The 19,671-nt window shown below is 44.7% G+C and overlaps 28 non-coding genes across 28 annotated transcripts; all 28 read right to left on the bottom strand.

Annotated features, from left to right (window-relative positions):
* Window positions 1–337: 337 nt before the first annotated feature.
* Window positions 338–408, bottom strand: trnag-gcc. The gene has a single exon. It is a non-coding gene; the product is annotated as a tRNA-Gly (tRNA).
* A 114-nt stretch (window positions 409–522) lies between these two features.
* Window positions 523–594, bottom strand: trnad-guc. The gene has a single exon. It is a non-coding gene; the product is annotated as a tRNA-Asp (tRNA).
* A 519-nt stretch (window positions 595–1,113) lies between these two features.
* On the bottom strand, window positions 1,114–1,184 carry trnag-gcc. Its single transcript has one exon. It is a non-coding gene; the product is annotated as a tRNA-Gly (tRNA).
* Window positions 1,185–1,298: 114 nt separating this feature from the next.
* On the bottom strand, window positions 1,299–1,370 carry trnad-guc. Its single transcript has one exon. It is a non-coding gene; the product is annotated as a tRNA-Asp (tRNA).
* A 519-nt stretch (window positions 1,371–1,889) lies between these two features.
* trnag-gcc lies at window positions 1,890–1,960 on the bottom strand. Its single transcript has one exon. It is a non-coding gene; the product is annotated as a tRNA-Gly (tRNA).
* A 114-nt stretch (window positions 1,961–2,074) lies between these two features.
* trnad-guc lies at window positions 2,075–2,146 on the bottom strand. The gene has a single exon. It is a non-coding gene; the product is annotated as a tRNA-Asp (tRNA).
* A 519-nt stretch (window positions 2,147–2,665) lies between these two features.
* trnag-gcc lies at window positions 2,666–2,736 on the bottom strand. The gene has a single exon. It is a non-coding gene; the product is annotated as a tRNA-Gly (tRNA).
* A 114-nt stretch (window positions 2,737–2,850) lies between these two features.
* trnad-guc lies at window positions 2,851–2,922 on the bottom strand. Its single transcript has one exon. It is a non-coding gene; the product is annotated as a tRNA-Asp (tRNA).
* A 519-nt stretch (window positions 2,923–3,441) lies between these two features.
* trnag-gcc lies at window positions 3,442–3,512 on the bottom strand. Its single transcript has one exon. It is a non-coding gene; the product is annotated as a tRNA-Gly (tRNA).
* Window positions 3,513–3,626: 114 nt separating this feature from the next.
* Window positions 3,627–3,698, bottom strand: trnad-guc. Its single transcript has one exon. It is a non-coding gene; the product is annotated as a tRNA-Asp (tRNA).
* Window positions 3,699–4,217: 519 nt separating this feature from the next.
* trnag-gcc lies at window positions 4,218–4,288 on the bottom strand. Its single transcript has one exon. It is a non-coding gene; the product is annotated as a tRNA-Gly (tRNA).
* An 890-nt stretch (window positions 4,289–5,178) lies between these two features.
* Window positions 5,179–5,250, bottom strand: trnad-guc. The gene has a single exon. It is a non-coding gene; the product is annotated as a tRNA-Asp (tRNA).
* Window positions 5,251–6,730: 1,480 nt separating this feature from the next.
* On the bottom strand, window positions 6,731–6,802 carry trnad-guc. The gene has a single exon. It is a non-coding gene; the product is annotated as a tRNA-Asp (tRNA).
* A 519-nt stretch (window positions 6,803–7,321) lies between these two features.
* Window positions 7,322–7,392, bottom strand: trnag-gcc. The gene has a single exon. It is a non-coding gene; the product is annotated as a tRNA-Gly (tRNA).
* A 903-nt stretch (window positions 7,393–8,295) lies between these two features.
* On the bottom strand, window positions 8,296–8,367 carry trnad-guc. Its single transcript has one exon. It is a non-coding gene; the product is annotated as a tRNA-Asp (tRNA).
* A 1,504-nt stretch (window positions 8,368–9,871) lies between these two features.
* On the bottom strand, window positions 9,872–9,943 carry trnad-guc. Its single transcript has one exon. It is a non-coding gene; the product is annotated as a tRNA-Asp (tRNA).
* Window positions 9,944–10,659: 716 nt separating this feature from the next.
* On the bottom strand, window positions 10,660–10,731 carry trnad-guc. Its single transcript has one exon. It is a non-coding gene; the product is annotated as a tRNA-Asp (tRNA).
* Window positions 10,732–11,262: 531 nt separating this feature from the next.
* Window positions 11,263–11,333, bottom strand: trnag-gcc. Its single transcript has one exon. It is a non-coding gene; the product is annotated as a tRNA-Gly (tRNA).
* Window positions 11,334–12,050: 717 nt separating this feature from the next.
* trnag-gcc lies at window positions 12,051–12,121 on the bottom strand. Its single transcript has one exon. It is a non-coding gene; the product is annotated as a tRNA-Gly (tRNA).
* A 717-nt stretch (window positions 12,122–12,838) lies between these two features.
* trnag-gcc lies at window positions 12,839–12,909 on the bottom strand. Its single transcript has one exon. It is a non-coding gene; the product is annotated as a tRNA-Gly (tRNA).
* Window positions 12,910–13,023: 114 nt separating this feature from the next.
* Window positions 13,024–13,095, bottom strand: trnad-guc. The gene has a single exon. It is a non-coding gene; the product is annotated as a tRNA-Asp (tRNA).
* Window positions 13,096–14,414: 1,319 nt separating this feature from the next.
* trnag-gcc lies at window positions 14,415–14,485 on the bottom strand. The gene has a single exon. It is a non-coding gene; the product is annotated as a tRNA-Gly (tRNA).
* Window positions 14,486–14,599: 114 nt separating this feature from the next.
* trnad-guc lies at window positions 14,600–14,671 on the bottom strand. The gene has a single exon. It is a non-coding gene; the product is annotated as a tRNA-Asp (tRNA).
* A 1,319-nt stretch (window positions 14,672–15,990) lies between these two features.
* Window positions 15,991–16,061, bottom strand: trnag-gcc. The gene has a single exon. It is a non-coding gene; the product is annotated as a tRNA-Gly (tRNA).
* A 114-nt stretch (window positions 16,062–16,175) lies between these two features.
* trnad-guc lies at window positions 16,176–16,247 on the bottom strand. The gene has a single exon. It is a non-coding gene; the product is annotated as a tRNA-Asp (tRNA).
* Window positions 16,248–17,566: 1,319 nt separating this feature from the next.
* trnag-gcc lies at window positions 17,567–17,637 on the bottom strand. Its single transcript has one exon. It is a non-coding gene; the product is annotated as a tRNA-Gly (tRNA).
* A 717-nt stretch (window positions 17,638–18,354) lies between these two features.
* Window positions 18,355–18,425, bottom strand: trnag-gcc. Its single transcript has one exon. It is a non-coding gene; the product is annotated as a tRNA-Gly (tRNA).
* A 114-nt stretch (window positions 18,426–18,539) lies between these two features.
* Window positions 18,540–18,611, bottom strand: trnad-guc. The gene has a single exon. It is a non-coding gene; the product is annotated as a tRNA-Asp (tRNA).
* Window positions 18,612–19,671: the final 1,060 nt, after the last annotated feature.

Raw genomic sequence — 19,671 nt, 5'->3', positions numbered from 1 at the left:
CTCTATACCACTCACAGGCCACACACTCGTAGTTAGAAGGTGACGCGTTTGTGGGATGTCCCAGGACATTGTCACAAATGCCAAACTCAAGACAGTTGTCGTTACTCGTTTCCCATTTAACAACTTAAGCCTTGCACAAAGTAAATCACCTCACACACTGGACATCTACAATGGATTCACCAAAGTCTTCTGAGAATGAGTAAATGTCCAAACTGAAAATGAAAGCAAAGTCAGATTTTTCAAGAGTCAGTTGAGATTTCTGTTGGCCTGGCAATCGAGCACAGATTTCTCCCTCAGGGGTTTGCATACTTCTCGAAATTACATGTTCAAAACATCCTGCATTGGCCGGGAATCGAACCCGGGCCTCCCGCGTGGCAGGCGAGAATTCTACCACTGAACAACCAATGCCTTGGAATACTGAGATAATGCTGGAAAATCGTATCATAAAGCTTTATCTCCAAGCATATTTTTCGCATAGTGGGCTCAGCTACATTGTTCACCCTAAAAAAAAAGCAGTCCTTTCTCCCCGTCGGGGAATTGAACCCCGGTCTCCCGCGTGACAGGCGGGGATACTCACCACTATACTAACGAGGAGCTGGTGTGGTGGACGTTTGAAAAAACGTGGAGCATTGGTACTAACTATACGTTTGCAGTGTTGGGCTTTAACACTTCTAACAAAAACATCTGTATAGACTGAATGGTTAGAGCTAGAAACTACTGTGACCCCTCTATGGAAAGCTGAGACTCTCACGAAAACGTACATGTAATCGATTTCGCTCTATACCACTCACAGGCCACACACTCGTAGTTAGAAGGTGACGCGTTTGTGGGATGTCCCAGGACATTGTCACAAATGCCAAACTCAAGACAGTTGTCGTTACTCGTTTCCCATTTAACAACTTAAGCCTTGCACAAAGTAAATCACCTCACACACTGGACATCTACAATGGATTCACCAAAGTCTTCTGAGAATGAGTAAATGTCCAAACTGAAAATGAAAGCAAAGTCAGATTTTTCAAGAGTCAGTTGAGATTTCTGTTGGCCTGGCAATCGAGCACAGATTTCTCCCTCAGGGGTTTGCATACTTCTCGAAATTACATGTTCTAAACATCCTGCATTGGCCGGGAATCGAACCCGGGCCTCCCGCGTGGCAGGCGAGAATTCTACCACTGAACAACCAATGCCTTGGAATACTGAGATAATGCTGGAAAATCGTATCATAAAGCTTTATCTCCAAGCATATTTTTCGCATAGTGGGCTCAGCTACATTGTTCACCCTAAAAAAAAAGCAGTCCTTTCTCCCCGTCGGGGAATTGAACCCCGGTCTCCCGCGTGACAGGCGGGGATACTCACCACTATACTAACGAGGAGCTGGTGTGGTGGACGTTTGAAAAAACGTGGAGCATTGGTACTAACTATACGTTTGCAGTGTTGGGCTTTAACACTTCTAACAAAAACATCTGTATAGACTGAATGGTTAGAGCTAGAAACTACTGTGACCCCTCTATGGAAAGCTGAGACTCTCACGAAAACGTACATGTAATCGATTTCGCTCTATACCACTCACAGGCCACACACTCGTAGTTAGAAGGTGACGTGTTTGTGGGATGTCCCAGGACATTGTCACAAATGCCAAACTCAAGACAGTTGTCGTTACTCGTTTCCCATTTAACAACTTAAGCCTTGCACAAAGTAAATCACCTCACACACTGGACATCTACAATGGATTCACCAAAGTCTTCTGAGAATGAGTAAATGTCCAAACTGAAAATGAAAGCAAAGTCAGATTTTTCAAGAGTCAGTTGAGATTTCTGTTGGCCTGGCAATCGAGCACAGATTTCTCCCTCAGGGGTTTGCATACTTCTCGAAATTACATGTTCAAAACATCCTGCATTGGCCGGGAATCGAACCCGGGCCTCCCGCGTGGCAGGCGAGAATTCTACCACTGAACAACCAATGCCTTGGAATACTGAGATAATGCTGGAAAATCGTATCATAAAGCTTTATCTCCAAGCATATTTTTCGCATAGTGGGCTCAGCTACATTGTTCACCCTAAAAAAAAAGCAGTCCTTTCTCCCCGTCGGGGAATTGAACCCCGGTCTCCCGCGTGACAGGCGGGGATACTCACCACTATACTAACGAGGAGCTGGTGTGGTGGACGTTTGAAAAAACGTGGAGCATTGGTACTAACTATACGTTTGCAGTGTTGGGCTTTAACACTTCTAACAAAAACATCTGTATAGACTGAATGGTTAGAGCTAGAAACTACTGTGACCCCTCCATGGAAAGCTGAGACTCTCACGAAAACGTACATGTAATCGATTTCGCTCTATACCACTCACAGGCCACACACTCGTAGTTAGAAGGTGACGCGTTTGTGGGATGTCCCAGGACATTGTCACAAATGCCAAACTCAAGACAGTTGTCGTTACTCGTTTCCCATTTAACAACTTAAGCCTTGCACAAAGTAAATCACCTCACACACTGGACATCTACAATGGATTCACCAAAGTCTTCTGAGAATGAGTAAATGTCCAAACTGAAAATGAAAGCAAAGTCAGATTTTTCAAGAGTCAGTTGAGATTTCTGTTGGCCTGGCAATCGAGCACAGATTTCTCCCTCAGGGGTTTGCATACTTCTCGAAATTACATGTTCTAAACATCCTGCATTGGCCGGGAATCGAACCCGGGCCTCCCGCGTGGCAGGCGAGAATTCTACCACTGAACAACCAATGCCTTGGAATACTGAGATAATGCTGGAAAATCGTATCATAAAGCTTTATCTCCAAGCATATTTTTCGCATAGTGGGCTCAGCTACATTGTTCACCCTAAAAAAAAAGCAGTCCTTTCTCCCCGTCGGGGAATTGAACCCCGGTCTCCCGCGTGACAGGCGGGGATACTCACCACTATACTAACGAGGAGCTGGTGTGGTGGACGTTTGAAAAAACGTGGAGCATTGGTACTAACTATACGTTTGCAGTGTTGGGCTTTAACACTTCTAACAAAAACATCTGTATAGACTGAATGGTTAGAGCTAGAAACTACTGTGACCCCTCTATGGAAAGCTGAGACTCTCACGAAAACGTACATGTAATCGATTTCGCTCTATACCACTCACAGGCCACACACTCGTAGTTAGAAGGTGACGTGTTTGTGGGATGTCCCAGGACATTGTCACAAATGCCAAACTCAAGACAGTTGTCGTTACTCGTTTCCCATTTAACAACTTAAGCCTTGCACAAAGTAAATCACCTCACACACTGGACATCTACAATGGATTCACCAAAGTCTTCTGAGAATGAGTAAATGTCCAAACTGAAAATGAAAGCAAAGTCAGATTTTTCAAGAGTCAGTTGAGATTTCTGTTGGCCTGGCAATCGAGCACAGATTTCTCCCTCAGGGGTTTGCATACTTCTCGAAATTACATGTTCAAAACATCCTGCATTGGCCGGGAATCGAACCCGGGCCTCCCGCGTGGCAGGCGAGAATTCTACCACTGAACAACCAATGCCTTGGAATACTGAGATAATGCTGGAAAATCGTATCATAAAGCTTTATCTCCAAGCATATTTTTCGCATAGTGGGCTCAGCTACATTGTTCACCCTAAAAAAAAAGCAGTCCTTTCTCCCCGTCGGGGAATTGAACCCCGGTCTCCCGCGTGACAGGCGGGGATACTCACCACTATACTAACGAGGAGCTGGTGTGGTGGACGTTTGAAAAAACGTGGAGCATTGGTACTAACTATACGTTTGCAGTGTTGGGCTTTAACACTTCTAACAAAAACATCTGTATAGACTGAATGGTTAGAGCTAGAAACTACTGTGACCCCTCTATGGAAAGCTGAGACTCTCACGAAAACGTACATGTAATCGATTTCGCTCTATACCACTCACAGGCCACACACTCGTAGTTAGAAGGTGACGTGTTTGTGGGATGTCCCAGGACATTGTCACAAATGCCAAACTCAAGACAGTTGTCGTTACTCGTTTCCCATTTAACAACTTAAGCCTTGCACAAAGTAAATCACCTCACACACTGGACATCTACAATGGATTCACCAAAGTCTTCTGAGAATGAGTAAATGTCCAAACTGAAAATGAAAGCAAAGTCAGATTTTTCAAGAGTCAGTTGAGATTTCTGTTGGCCTGGCAATCGAGCACAGATTTCTCCCTCAGGGGTTTGCATACTTCTCGAAATTACATGTTCAAAACATCCTGCATTGGCCGGGAATCGAACCCGGGCCTCCCGCGTGGCAGGCGAGAATTCTACCACTGAACAACCAATGCCTTGGAATACTGAGATAATGCTGGAAAATCGTATCATAAAGCTTTATCTCCAAGCATATTTTTCGCATAGTGGGCTCAGCTACATTGTTCACCCTAAAAAAAAAGCAGTCCTTTCTCCCCGTCGGGGAATTGAACCCCGGTCTCCCGCGTGACAGGCAGGGATACTCACCACTATACTAACGAGGAGCTGGTGTGGTGGACGTTTGAAAAAACGTGGAGCATTGGTACTAACTATACGTTTGCAGTGTTGGGCTTTAACACTTCTAACAAAAACATCTGTATAGACTGAATGGTTAGAGCTAGAAACTACTGTGACCCCTCTATGGAAAGCTGAGACTCTCACGAAAACGTACATGTAATCGATTTCGCTCTATACCACTCACAGGCCACACACTCGTAGTTAGAAGGTGACGTGTTTGTGGGATGTCCCAGGACATTGTCACAAATGCCAAACTCAAGACAGTTGTCGTTACTCGTTTCCCATTTAACAACTTAAGCCTTGCACAAAGTAAATCACCTCACACACTGGACATCTACAATGGATTCACCAAAGTCTTCTGAGAATGAGTAAATGTCCAAACTGAAAATGAAAGCAAAGTCAGATTTTTCAAGAGTCAGTTGAGATTTCTGTTGGCCTGGCAATCGAGCACAGATTTCTCCCTCAGGGGTTTGCATACTTCTCGAAATTACATGTTCAAAACATCCTGAATTGGCCGGGAATCGAACCCGGGCCTCCCGCGTGGCAGGCGAGAATTCTACCACTGAACAACCAATGCCTTGGAATACTGAGATAATGCTGGAAAATCGTATCATAAAGCTTTATCTCCAAGCATATTTTTCGCATAGTGGGCTCAGCTACATTGTTCACCCTAAAAAAAAAGCAGTCCTTTCTCCCCGTCGGGGAATTGAACCCCGGTCTCCCGCGTGACAGGCGGGGATACTCACCACTATACTAACGAGGAGCTGGTGTGGTGGACGTTTGAAAAAACGTGGAGCATTGGTACTAACTATACGTTTGCAGTGTTGGGCTTTAACACTTCTAACAAAAACATCTGTATAGACTGAATGGTTAGAGCTAGAAACTACTGTGACCCCTCTATGGAAAGCTGAGACTCTCACGAAAACGTACATGTAATCGATTTCGCTCTATACCACTCACAGGCCACACACTCGTAGTTAGAAGGTGACGTGTTTGTGGGATGTCCCAGGACATTGTCACAAATGCCAAACTCAAGACAGTTGTCGTTACTCGTTTCCCATTTAACAACTTAAGCCTTGCACAAAGTAAATCACCTCACACACTGGACATCTACAATGGATTCACCAAAGTCTTCTGAGAATGAGTAAATGTCCAAACTGAAAATGAAAGCAAAGTCAGATTTTTCAAGAGTCAGTTGAGATTTCTGTTGGCCTGGCAATCGAGCACAGATTTCTCCCTCAGGGGTTTGCATACTTCTCGAAATTACATGTTCAAAACATCCTGCATTGGCCGGGAATCGAACCCGGGCCTCCCGCGTGGCAGGCGAGAATTCTACGACTGAACAACCAATGCCTTGGAATACTGAGATAATGCTGGAAAATCGTATCATAAAGCTTTATCTCCAAGCATATTTTTCGCATAGTGGGCTCAGCTACATTGTTCACCCTAAAAAAAAAGCAGTCCTTTCTCCCCGTCGGGGAATTGAACCCCGGTCTCCCGCGTGACAGGCAGGGATACTCACCACTATACTAACGAGGAGCTGGTGTGGTGGACGTTTGAAAAAACGTGGAGCATTGGTACTAACTATACGTTTGCAGTGTTGGGCTTTAACACTTCTAACAAAAACATCTGTATAGACTGAATGGTTAGAGCTAGAAACTACTGTGACCCCTCTATGGAAAGCTGAGACTCTCACGAAAACGTACATGTAATCGATTTCGCTCTATACCACTCACAGGCCACACACTCGTAGTTAGAAGGTGACGTGTTTGTGGGATGTCCCAGGACATTGTCACAAATGCCAAACTCAAGACAGTTGTCGTTACTCGTTTCCCATTTAACAACTTAAGCCTTGCACAAAGTAAATCACCTCACACACTGGACATCTACAATGGATTCACCAAAGTCTTCTGAGAATGAGTAAATGTCCAAACTGAAAATGAAAGCAAAGTCAGATTTTTCAAGAGTCAGTTGAGATTTCTGTTGGCCTGGCAATCGAGCACAGATTTCTCCCTCAGGGGTTTGCATACTTCTCGAAATTACATGTTCAAAACATCCTGAATTGGCCGGGAATCGAACCCGGGCCTCCCGCGTGGCAGGCGAGAATTCTACCACTGAACAACCAATGCCTTGGAATACTGAGATAATGCTGGAAAATCGTATCATAAAGCTTTATCTCCAAGCATATTTTTCGCATAGTGGGCTCAGCTACATTGTTCACCCTAAAAAAAAAGCAGTCCTTTCTCCCCGTCGGGGAATTGAACCCCGGTCTCCCGCGTGACAGGCGGGGATACTCACCACTATACTAACGAGGAGCTGGTGTGGTGGACGTTTGAAAAAACGTGGAGCATTGGTACTAACTATACGTTTGCAGTGTTGGGCTTTAACACTTCTAACAAAAACATCTGTATAGACTGAATGGTTAGAGCTAGAAACTACTGTGACCCCTCTATGGAAAGCTGAGACTCTCACGAAAACGTACATGTAATCGATTTCGCTCTATACCACTCACAGGCCACACACTCGTAGTTAGAAGGTGACGTGTTTGTGGGATGTCCCAGGACATTGTCACAAATGCCAAACTCAAGACAGTTGTCGTTACTCGTTTCCCATTTAACAACTTAAGCCTTGCACAAAGTAAATCACCTCACACACTGGACATCTACAATGGATTCACCAAAGTCTTCTGAGAATGAGTAAATGTCCAAACTGAAAATGAAAGCAAAGTCAGATTTTTCAAGAGTCAGTTGAGATTTCTGTTGGCCTGGCAATCGAGCACAGATTTCTCCCTCAGGGGTTTGCATACTTCTCGAAATTACATGTTCAAAACAACCTGCATTGGCCGGGAATCGAACCCGGGCCTCCCGCGTGGCAGGCGAGAATTCTACCACTGAACAACCAATGCCTTGGAATACTGAGATAATGCTGGAAAATCGTATCATAAAGCTTTATCTCCAAGCATATTTTTCGCATAGTGGGCTCAGCTACATTGTTCACCCTAAAAAAAAAGCAGTCCTTTCACCCCGTCGGGGAATTGAACCCCGGTCTCCCGCGTGACAGGCGGGGATACTCACCACTATACTAACGAGGAGCTGGTGTGGTGGACGTTTGAAAAAACGTGGAGCATTAGTACTAACTATACGTTTGCAGTGTTGGGCTTTAACACTTCTAACAAAAACATCTGTATAGACTGAATGGTTAGAGCTAGAAACTACTGTGACCCCTCTATGGAAAGCTGAGACTCTCACGAAAACGTACATGTAATCGATTTCGCTCTATACCACTCACAGGCCACACACTCGTAGTTAGAAGGTGACGCGTTTGTGGGATGTCCCAGGACATTGTCACAAATGCCAAACTCAAGACAGTTGTCGATGACTAGTTGGTTACTCGTTTCCCATTTAACAACTTAAGCCTTGCACAAAGTAAATCACCTCACACACTGGACATCTACAATGGATTCACCAAAGTCTTCTGAGAATGAGTAAATGTCCAAACTGAAAATGAAAGCAAAGTCAGATTTTTCAAGAGTCAGTTGAGATTTCTGTTGGCCTGGCAATCGAGCACAGATTTCTCCCTCAGGGGTTTGCATACTTCTCGAAATTACATGTTCAAAACATCCTGCATTGGCCAGGAGTCGAACCCGGGCCTCCCGCGTGGCAGGCGAGAATTCTACCACTGAACAACCAATGCCTTGGAATACTGAGATAATGCTGGAAAATCGTATCATAAAGCTTTATCTCCAAGCATATTTTTCGCATAGTGGGCTCAGCTACATTGTTCACCCTAAAAAAAAAAGCAGTCCTTTCTCCCCGTCGGGGAATTGAACCCCGGTCTCCCGCGTGACAGGCGGGGATACTCACCACTATACTAACGAGGAGCTGGTGTGGTGGACGTTTGAAAAAACGTGGAGCATTGGTACTAACTATACGTTTGCAGTGTTGGGCTTTAACACTTCTAACAAAAACATCTGTATAGACTGAATGGTTAGAGCTAGAAACTACTGTGACCCCTCTATGGAAAGCTGAGACTCTCACGAAAACGTACATGTAATCGATTTCGCTCTATACCACTCACAGGCCACACACTCGTAGTTAGAAGGTGACGCGTTTGTGGGATGTCCCAGGACATTGTCACAAATGCCAAACTCAAGACAGTTGTCGATGACTAGTTGGTTACTCGTTTCCCATTTAACAACTTAAGCCTTGCACAAAGTAAATCACCTCACACACTGGACATCTACAATGGATTCACCAAAGTCTTCTGAGAATGAGTAAATGTCCAAACTGAAAATGAAAGCAAAGTCAGATTTTTCAAGAGTCAGTTGAGATTTCTGTTGGCCTGGCAATCGAGCACAGATTTCTCCCTCAGGGGTTTGCATACTTCTCGAAATTACATGTTCAAAACATCCTGCATTGGCCAGGAATCGAACCCGGGCCTCCCGCGTGGCAGGCGAGAATTCTACCACTGAACAACCAATGCCTTGGAATACTGAGATAATGCTGGAAATCGTATCATAAAGCTTTATCTCCAAGCATATTTTTCGCATAGTGGGCTCAGCTACATTGTTCACCCTAAAAAAAAAGCAGTCCTTTCACCCCGTCGGGGAATTGAACCCCGGTCTCCCGCGTGACAGGCGGGGATACTCACCACTATACTAACGAGGAGCTGGTGTGGTGGACGTTTGAAAAAACGTGGAGCATTAGTACTAACTATACGTTTGCAGTGTTGGGCTTTAACACTTCTAACAAAAACATCTGTATAGACTGAATGGTTAGAGCTAGAAACTACTGTGACCCCTCTATGGAAAGCTGAGACTCTCACGAAAACGTACATGTAATCGATTTCGCTCTATACCACTCACAGGCCACACACTCGTAGTTAGAAGGTGACGCGTTTGTGGGATGTCCCAGGACATTGTCACAAATGCCAAACTCAAGACAGTTGTCGATGACTAGTTGGTTACTCGTTTCCCATTTAACAACTTAAGCCTTGCACAAAGTAAATCACCTCACACACTGGACATCTACAATGGATTCACCAAAGTCTTCTGAGAATGAGTAAATGTCCAAACTGAAAATGAAAGCAAAGTCAGATTTTTCAAGAGTCAGTTGAGATTTCTGTTGGCCTGGCAATCGAGCACAGATTTCTCCCTCAGGGGTTTGCATACTTCTCGAAATTACATGTTCAAAACATCCTGCATTGGCCAGGAGTCGAACCCGGGCCTCCCGCGTGGCAGGCGAGAATTCTACCACTGAACAACCAATGCCTTGGAATACTGAGATAATGCTGGAAAATCGTATCATAAAGCTTTATCTCCAAGCATATTTTTCGCATAGTGGGCTCAGCTACATTGTTCACCCTAAAAAAAAAAGCAGTCCTTTCTCCCCGTCGGGGAATTGAACCCCGGTCTCCCGCGTGACAGGCGGGGATACTCACCACTATACTAACGAGGAGCTGGTGTGGTGGACGTTTGAAAAAACGTGGAGCATTGGTACTAACTATACGTTTGCAGTGTTGGGCTTTAACACTTCTAACAAAAACATCTGTATAGACTGAATGGTTAGAGCTAGAAACTACTGTGACCCCTCTATGGAAAGCTGAGACTCTCACGAAAACGTACATGTAATCGATTTCGCTCTATACCACTCACAGGCCACACACTCGTAGTTAGAAGGTGACGCGTTTGTGGGATGTCCCAGGACATTGTCACAAATGCCAAACTCAAGACAGTTGTCGATGACTAGTTGGTTACTCGTTTCCCATTTAACAACTTAAGCCTTGCACAAAGTAAATCACCTCACACACTGGACATCTACAATGGATTCACCAAAGTCTTCTGAGAATGAGTAAATGTCCAAACTGAAAATGAAAGCAAAGTCAGATTTTTCAAGAGTCAGTTGAGATTTCTGTTGGCCTGGCAATCGAGCACAGATTTCTCCCTCAGGGGTTTGCATACTTCTCGAAATTACATGTTCAAAACATCCTGCATTGGCCAGGAATCGAACCCGGGCCTCCCGCGTGGCAGGCGAGAATTCTACCACTGAACAACCAATGCCTTGGAATACTGAGATAATGCTGGAAATCGTATCATAAAGCTTTATCTCCAAGCATATTTTTCGCATAGTGGGCTCAGCTACATTGTTCACCCTAAAAAAAAAAGCAGTCCTTTCTCCCCGTCGGGGAATTGAACCCCGGTCTCCCGCGTGACAGGCGGGGATACTCACCACTATACTAACGAGGAGCTGGTGTGGTGGACGTTTGAAAAAACGTGGAGCATTGGTACTAACTATACGTTTGCAGTGTTGGGCTTTAACACTTCTAACAAAAACTTCTGTATAGACTGAATGGTTAGAGCTAGAAACTACTGTGACCCCTCTATGGAAAGCTGAGACTCTCACGAAAACGTACATGTAATCGATTTCGCTCTATACCACTCACAGGCCACACACTCGTAGTTAGAAGGTGACGCGTTTGTGGGATGTCCCAGGACATTGTCACAAATGCCAAACTCAAGACAGTTGTCGATGACTAGTTGGTTACTCGTTTCCCATTTAACAACTTAAGCCTTGCACAAAGTAAATCACCTCACACACTGGACATCTACAATGGATTCACCAAAGTCTTCTGAGAATGAGTAAATGTCCAAACTGAAAATGAAAGCAAAGTCAGATTTTTCAAGAGTCAGTTGAGATTTCTGTTGGCCTGGCAATCGAGCACAGATTTCTCCCTCAGGGGTTTGCATACTTCTCGAAATTACATGTTCAAAACATCCTGCATTGGCCGGGAATCGAACCCGGGCCTCCCGCGTGGCAGGCGAGAATTCTACCACTGAACAACCAATGCCTTGGAATACTGAGATAATGCTGGAAAATCGTATCATAAAGCTTTATCTCCAAGCATATTTTTCGCATAGTGGGCTCAGCTACATTGTTCACCCTAAAAAAAAAGCAGTCCTTTCTACCCGTCGGGGAATTGAACCCCGGTCTCCCGCGTGACAGGCGGGGATACTCACCACTATACTAACGAGGAGCTGGTATGGTGGACGTTTGAAAAAACGTGGAGCATTGGTACTAACTATACGTTTGCAGTGTTGGGCTTTAACACTTCTAACAAAAACATCTGTATAGACTGAATGGTTAGAGCTAGAAACTACTGTGACCCCTCTATGGAAAGCTGAGACTCTCACGAAAACGTACATGTAATCGATTTCGCTCTATACCACTCACAGGCCACACACTCGTAGTTAGAAGGTGACGCGTTTGTGGGATGTCCCAGGACATTGTCACAAATGCCAAACTCAAGACAGTTGTCGATGACTAGTTGGTTACTCGTTTCCCATTTAACAACTTAAGCCTTGCACAAAGTAAATCACCTCACACACTGGACATCTACAATGGATTCACCAAAGTCTTCTGAGAATGAGTAAATGTCCAAACTGAAAATGAAAGCAAAGTCAGATTTTTCAAGAGTCAGTTGAGATTTCTGTTGGCCTGGCAATCGAGCACAGATTTCTCCCTCAGGGGTTTGCATACTTCTCGAAATTACATGTTCAAAACATCCTGCATTGGCCGGGAATCGAACCCGGGCCTCCCGCGTGGCAGGCGAGAATTCTACCACTGAACAACCAATGCCTTGGAATACTGAGATAATGCTGGAAAATCGTATCATAAAGCTTTATCTCCAAGCATATTTTTCGCATAGTGGGCTCAGCTACATTGTTCACCCTAAAAAAAAAGCAGTCCTTTCTACCCGTCGGGGAATTGAACCCCGGTCTCCCGCGTGACAGGCGGGGATACTCACCACTATACTAACGAGGAGCTGGTATGGTGGACGTTTGAAAAAACGTGGAGCATTGGTACTAACTATACGTTTGCAGTGTTGGGCTTTAACACTTCTAACAAAAACATCTGTATAGACTGAATGGTTAGAGCTAGAAACTACTGTGACCCCTCTATGGAAAGCTGAGACTCTCACGAAAACGTACATGTAATCGATTTCGCTCTATACCACTCACAGGCCACACACTCGTAGTTAGAAGGTGACGCGTTTGTGGGATGTCCCAGGACATTGTCACAAATGCCAAACTCAAGACAGTTGTCGATGACTAGTTGGTTACTCGTTTCCCATTTAACAACTTAAGCCTTGCACAAAGTAAATCACCTCACACACTGGACATCTACAATGGATTCACCAAAGTCTTCTGAGAATGAGTAAATGTCCAAACTGAAAATGAAAGCAAAGTCAGATTTTTCAAGAGTCAGTTGAGATTTCTGTTGGCCTGGCAATCGAGCACAGATTTCTCCCTCAGGGGTTTGCATACTTCTCGAAATTACATGTTCAAAACATCCTGCATTGGCCGGGAATCGAACCCGGGCCTCCCGCGTGGCAGGCGAGAATTCTACCACTGAACAACCAATGCCTTGGAATACTGAGATAATGCTGGAAATCGTATCATAAAGCTTTATCTCCAAGCATATTTTTCGCATAGTGGGCTCAGCTACATTGTTCACCCTAAAAAAAAAAGCAGTCCTTTCTCCCCGTCGGGGAATTGAACCCCGGTCTCCCGCGTGACAGGCGGGGATACTCACCACTATACTAACGAGGAGCTGGTGTGGTGGACGTTTGAAAAAACGTGGAGCATTGGTACTAACTATACGTTTGCAGTGTTGGGCTTTAACACTTCTAACAAAAACATCTGTATAGACTGAATGGTTAGAGCTAGAAACTACTGTGACCCCTCTATGGAAAGCTGAGACTCTCACGAAAACGTACATGTAATCGATTTCGCTCTATACCACTCACAGGCCACACACTCGTAGTTAGAAGGTGACGCGTTTGTGGGATGTCCCAGGACATTGTCACAAATGCCAAACTCAAGACAGTTGTCGATGACTAGTTGGTTACTCGTTTCCCATTTAACAACTTAAGCCTTGCACAAAGTAAATCACCTCACACACTGGACATCTACAATGGATTCACCAAAGTCTTCTGAGAATGAGTAAATGTCCAAACTGAAAATGAAAGCAAAGTCAGATTTTTCAAGAGTCAGTTGAGATTTCTGTTGGCCTGGCAATCGAGCACAGATTTCTCCCTCAGGGGTTTGCATACTTCTCGAAATTACATGTTCAAAACAACCTGCATTGGCCGGGAATCAAACCCGGGCCTCCCGCGTGGCAGGCGAGAATTCTACCACTGAACAACCAATGCCTTGGAATACTGAGATAATGCTGGAAAATCGTATCATAAAGCTTTATCTCCAAGCATATTTTTCGCATAGTGGGCTCAGCTACATTGTTCACCCTAAAAAAAAAGCAGTCCTTTCTACCCGTCGGGGAATTGAACCCCGGTCTCCCGCGTGACAGGCGGGGATACTCACCACTATACTAACGAGGAGCTGGTATGGTGGACGTTTGAAAAAACGTGGAGCATTGGTACTAACTATACGTTTGCAGTGTTGGGCTTTAACACTTCTAACAAAAACATCTGTATAGACTGAATGGTTAGAGCTAGAAACTACTGTGACCCCTCTATGGAAAGCTGAGACTCTCACGAAAACGTACATGTAATCGATTTCGCTCTATACCACTCACAGGCCACACACTCGTAGTTAGAAGGTGACGCGTTTGTGGGATGTCCCAGGACATTGTCACAAATGCCAAACTCAAGACAGTTGTCGATGACTAGTTGGTTACTCGTTTCCCATTTAACAACTTAAGCCTTGCACAAAGTAAATCACCTCACACACTGGACATCTACAATGGATTCACCAAAGTCTTCTGAGAATGAGTAAATGTCCAAACTGAAAATGAAAGCAAAGTCAGATTTTTCAAGAGTCAGTTGAGATTTCTGTTGGCCTGGCAATCGAGCACAGATTTCTCCCTCAGGGGTTTGCATACTTCTCGAAATTACATGTTCAAAACATCCTGCATTGGCCGGGAATCGAACCCGGGCCTCCCGCGTGGCAGGCGAGAATTCTACCACTGAACAACCAATGCCTTGGAATACTGAGATAATGCTGGAAATCGTATCATAAAGCTTTATCTCCAAGCATATTTTTCGCATAGTGGGCTCAGCTACATTGTTCACCCTAAAAAAAAAAGCAGTCCTCTCTCCCCGTCGGGGAATTGAACCCCGGTCTCCCGCGTGACAGGCGGGGATACTCACCACTATACTAACGAGGAGCTGGTGTGGTGGACGTTTGAAAAAACGTGGAGCATTGGTACTAACTATACGTTTGCAGTGTTGGGCTTTAACACTTCTAACAAAAACATCTGTATAGACTGAATGGTTAGAGCTAGAAACTACTGTGACCCCTCTATGGAAAGCTGAGACTCTCACGAAAACGTACATGTAATCGATTTCGCTCTATACCACTCACAGGCCACACACTCGTAGTTAGAAGGTGACGCGTTTGTGGGATGTCCCAGGACATTGTCACAAATGCCAAACTCAAGACAGTTGTCGATGACTAGTTGGTTACTCGTTTCCCATTTAACAACTTAAGCCTTGCACAAAGTAAATCACCTCACACACTGGACATCTACAATGGATTCACCAAAGTCTTCTGAGAATGAGTAAATGTCCAAACTGAAAATGAAAGCAAAGTCAGATTTTTCAAGAGTCAGTTGAGATTTCTGTTGGCCTGGCAATCGAGCACAGATTTCTCCCTCAGGGGTTTGCATACTTCTCGAAATTACATGTTCAAAACAACCTGCATTGGCCGGGAATCAAACCCGGGCCTCCCGCGTGGCAGGCGAGAATTCTACCACTGAACAACCAATGCCTTGGAATACTGAGATAATGCTGGAAAATCGTATCATAAAGCTTTATCTCCAAGCATATTTTTCACATAGTGGGCTCAGCTACATTGTTCACCCTAAAAAAAAAGCAGTCCTTTCACCCCGTCGGGGAATTGAACCCCGGTCTCCCGCGTGACAGGCGGGGATACTCACCACTATACTAACGAGGAGCTGGTGTGGTGGACGTTTGAAAAAACGTGGAGCATTGGTACTAACTATACGTTTGCAGTGTTGGGCTTTAACACTTCTAACAAAAACATCTGTATAGACTGAATGGTTAGAGCTAGAAACTACTGTGACCCCTCTATGGAAAGCTGAGACTCTCACGAAAACGTACATGTAATCGATTTCGCTCTATACCACTCACAGGCCACACACTCGTAGTTAGAAGGTGACGCGTTTGTGGGATGTCCCAGGACATTGTCACAAATGCCAAACTCAAGACAGTTGTCGATGACTAGTTGGTTACTCGTTTCCCATTTAACAACTTAAGCCTTGCACAAAGTAAATCACCTCACACACTGGACATCTACAATGGATTCACCAAAGTCTTCTGAGAATGAGTAAATGTCCAAACTGAAAATGAAAGCAAAGTCAGATTTTTCAAGAGTCAGTTGAGATTTCTGTTGGCCTGGCAATCGAGCACAGATTTCTCCCTCAGGGGTTTGCATACTTCTCGAAATTACATGTTCAAAACATCCTGCATTGGCCGGGAATCGAACCCGGGCCTCCCGCGTGGCAGGCGAGAATTCTACCACTGAACAACCAATGCCTTGGAATACTGAGATAATGCTGGAAATCGTATCATAAAGCTTTATCTCCAAGCATATTTTTCGCATAGTGGGCTCAGCTACATTGTTCACCCTAAAAAAAAAAGCAGTCCTTTCTCCCCGTCGGGGAATTGAACCCCGGTCTCCCGCGTGACAGGCGGGGATACTCACCACTATACTAACGAGGAGCTGGTGTGGTGGACGTTTGAAAAAACGTGGAGCATTGGTACTAACTATACGTTTGCAGTGTTGGGCTTTAACACTTCTAACAAAAACATCTGTATAGACTGAATGGTTAGAGCTAGAAACTACTGTGACCCCTCTATGGAAAGCTGAGACTCTCACGAAAACGTACATGTAATCGATTTCGCTCTATACCACTCACAGGCCACACACTCGTAGTTAGAAGGTGACGCGTTTGTGGGATGTCCCAGGACATTGTCACAAATGCCAAACTCAAGACAGTTGTCGATGACTAGTTGGTTACTCGTTTCCCATTTAACAACTTAAGCCTTGCACAAAGTAAATCACCTCACACACTGGACATCTACAATGGATTCACCAAAGTCTTCTGAGAATGAGTAAATGTCCAAACTGAAAATGAAAGCAAAGTCAGATTTTTCAAGAGTCAGTTGAGATTTCTGTTGGCCTGGCAATCGAGCACAGATTTCTCCCTCAGGGGTTTGCATACTTCTCGAAATTACATGTTCAAAACAACCTGCATTGGCCGGGAATCAAACCCGGGCCTCCCGCGTGGCAGGCGAGAATTCTACCACTGAACAACCAATGCCTTGGAATACTGAGATAATGCTGGAAAATCGTATCATAAAGCTTTATCTCCAAGCATATTTTTCACATAGTGGGCTCAGCTACATTGTTCACCCTAAAAAAAAAGCAGTCCTTTCACCCCGTCGGGGAATTGAACCCCGGTCTCCCGCGTGACAGGCGGGGATACTCACCACTATACTAACGAGGAGCTGGTGTGGTGGACGTTTGAAAAAACGTGGAGCATTGGTACTAACTATACGTTTGCAGTGTTGGGCTTTAACACTTCTAACAAAAACATCTGTATAGACTGAATGGTTAGAGCTAGAAACTACTGTGACCCCTCTATGGAAAGCTGAGACTCTCACGAAAACGTACATGTAATCGATTTCGCTCTATACCACTCACAGGCCACACACTCGTAGTTAGAAGGTGACGCGTTTGTGGGATGTCCCAGGACATTGTCACAAATGCCAAACTCAAGACAGTTGTCGATGACTAGTTGGTTACTCGTTTCCCATTTAACAACTTAAGCCTTGCACAAAGTAAATCACCTCACACACTGGACATCTACAATGGATTCACCAAAGTCTTCTGAGAATGAGTAAATGTCCAAACTGAAAATGAAAGCAAAGTCAGATTTTTCAAGAGTCAGTTGAGATTTCTGTTGGCCTGGCAATCGAGCACAGATTTCTCCCTCAGGGGTTTGCATACTTCTCGAAATTACATGTTCAAAACATCCTGCATTGGCCGGGAATCGAACCCGGGCCTCCCGCGTGGCAGGCGAGAATTCTACCACTGAACAACCAATGCCTTGGAATACTGAGATAATGCTGGAAAATCGTATCATAAAGCTTTATCTCCAAGCATATTTTTCGCATAGTGGGCTCAGCTACATTGTTCACCCTAAAAAAAAAGCAGTCCTTTCTACCCGTCGGGGAATTGAACCCCGGTCTCCCGCGTGACAGGCGGGGATACTCACCACTATACTAACGAGGAGCTGGTATGGTGGACGTTTGAAAAAACGTGGAGCATTGGTACTAACTATACGTTTGCAGTGTTGGGCTTTAACACTTCTAACAAAAACATCTGTATAGACTGAATGGTTAGAGCTAGAAACTACTGTGACCCCTCTATGGAAAGCTGAGACTCTCACGAAAACGTACATGTAATCGATTTCGCTCTATACCACTCACAGGCCACACACTCGTAGTTAGAAGGTGACGCGTTTGTGGGATGTCCCAGGACATTGTCACAAATGCCAAACTCAAGACAGTTGTCGATGACTAGTTGGTTACTCGTTTCCCATTTAACAACTTAAGCCTTGCACAAAGTAAATCACCTCACACACTGGACATCTACAATGGATTCACCAAAGTCTTCTGAGAATGAGTAAATGTCCAAACTGAAAATGAAAGCAAAGTCAGATTTTTCAAGAGTCAGTTGAGATTTCTGTTGGCCTGGCAATCGAGCACAGATTTCTCCCTCAGGGGTTTGCATACTTCTCGAAATTACATGTTCAAAACATCCTGCATTGGCCGGGAATCGAACCCGGGCCTCCCGCGTGGCAGGCGAGAATTCTACCACTGAACAACCAATGCCTTGGAATACTGAGATAATGCTGGAAATCGTATCATAAAGCTTTATCTCCAAGCATATTTTTCGCATAGTGGGCTCAGCTACATTGTTCACCCTAAAAAAAAAAGCAGTCCTTTCTCCCCGTCGGGGAATTGAACCCCGGTCTCCCGCGTGACAGGCGGGGATACTCACCACTATACTAACGAGGAGCTGGTGTGGTGGACGTTTGAAAAAACGTGGAGCATTGGTACTAACTATACGTTTGCAGTGTTGGGCTTTAACACTTCTAACAAAAACATCTGTATAGACTGAATGGTTAGAGCTAGAAACTACTGTGACCCCTCTATGGAAAGCTGAGACTCTCACGAAAACGTACATGTAATCGATTTCGCTCTATACCACTCACAGGCCACACACTCGTAGTTAGAAGGTGACGCGTTTGTGGGATGTCCCAGGACATTGTCACAAATGCCAAACTCAAGACAGTTGTCGATGACTAGTTGGTTACTCGTTTCCCATTTAACAACTTAAGCCTTGCACAAAGTAAATCACCTCACACACTGGACATCTACAATGGATTCACCAAAGTCTTCTGAGAATGAGTAAATGTCCAAACTGAAAATGAAAGCAAAGTCAGATTTTTCAAGAGTCAGTTGAGATTTCTGTTGGCCTGGCAATCGAGCACAGATTTCTCCCTCAGGGGTTTGCATACTTCTCGAAATTACATGTTCAAAACAACCTGCATTGGCCGGGAATCAAACCCGGGCCTCCCGCGTGGCAGGCGAGAATTCTACCACTGAACAACCAATGCCTTGGAATACTGAGATAATGCTGGAAAATCGTATCATAAAGCTTTATCTCCAAGCATATTTTTCACATAGTGGGCTCAGCTACATTGTTCACCCTAAAAAAAAAGCAGTCCTTTCACCCCGTCGGGGAATTGAACCCCGGTCTCCCGCGTGACAGGCGGGGATACTCACCACTATACTAACGAGGAGCTGGTGTGGTGGACGTTTGAAAAAACGTGGAGCATTGGTACTAACTATACGTTTGCAGTGTTGGGCTTTAACACTTCTAACAAAAACATCTGTATAGACTGAATGGTTAGAGCTAGAAACTACTGTGACCCCTCTATGGAAAGCTGAGACTCTCACGAAAACGTACATGTAATCGATTCCGCTCTATACCACTCACAGGCCACACACTCGTAGTTAGAAGGTGACGCGTTTGTGGGATGTCCCAGGACATTGTCACAAATGCCAAACTCAA

Source organism: Oncorhynchus mykiss, unplaced genomic scaffold (assembly GCF_013265735.2).
Source record: "Oncorhynchus mykiss isolate Arlee unplaced genomic scaffold, USDA_OmykA_1.1 un_scaffold_291, whole genome shotgun sequence".
Taxonomy (NCBI): Eukaryota; Metazoa; Chordata; class Actinopteri; order Salmoniformes; family Salmonidae; genus Oncorhynchus; species Oncorhynchus mykiss.
Note: the sequence above shows the minus strand (reverse complement) of the source record. Positions and strands in the feature narration are given on the sequence as shown.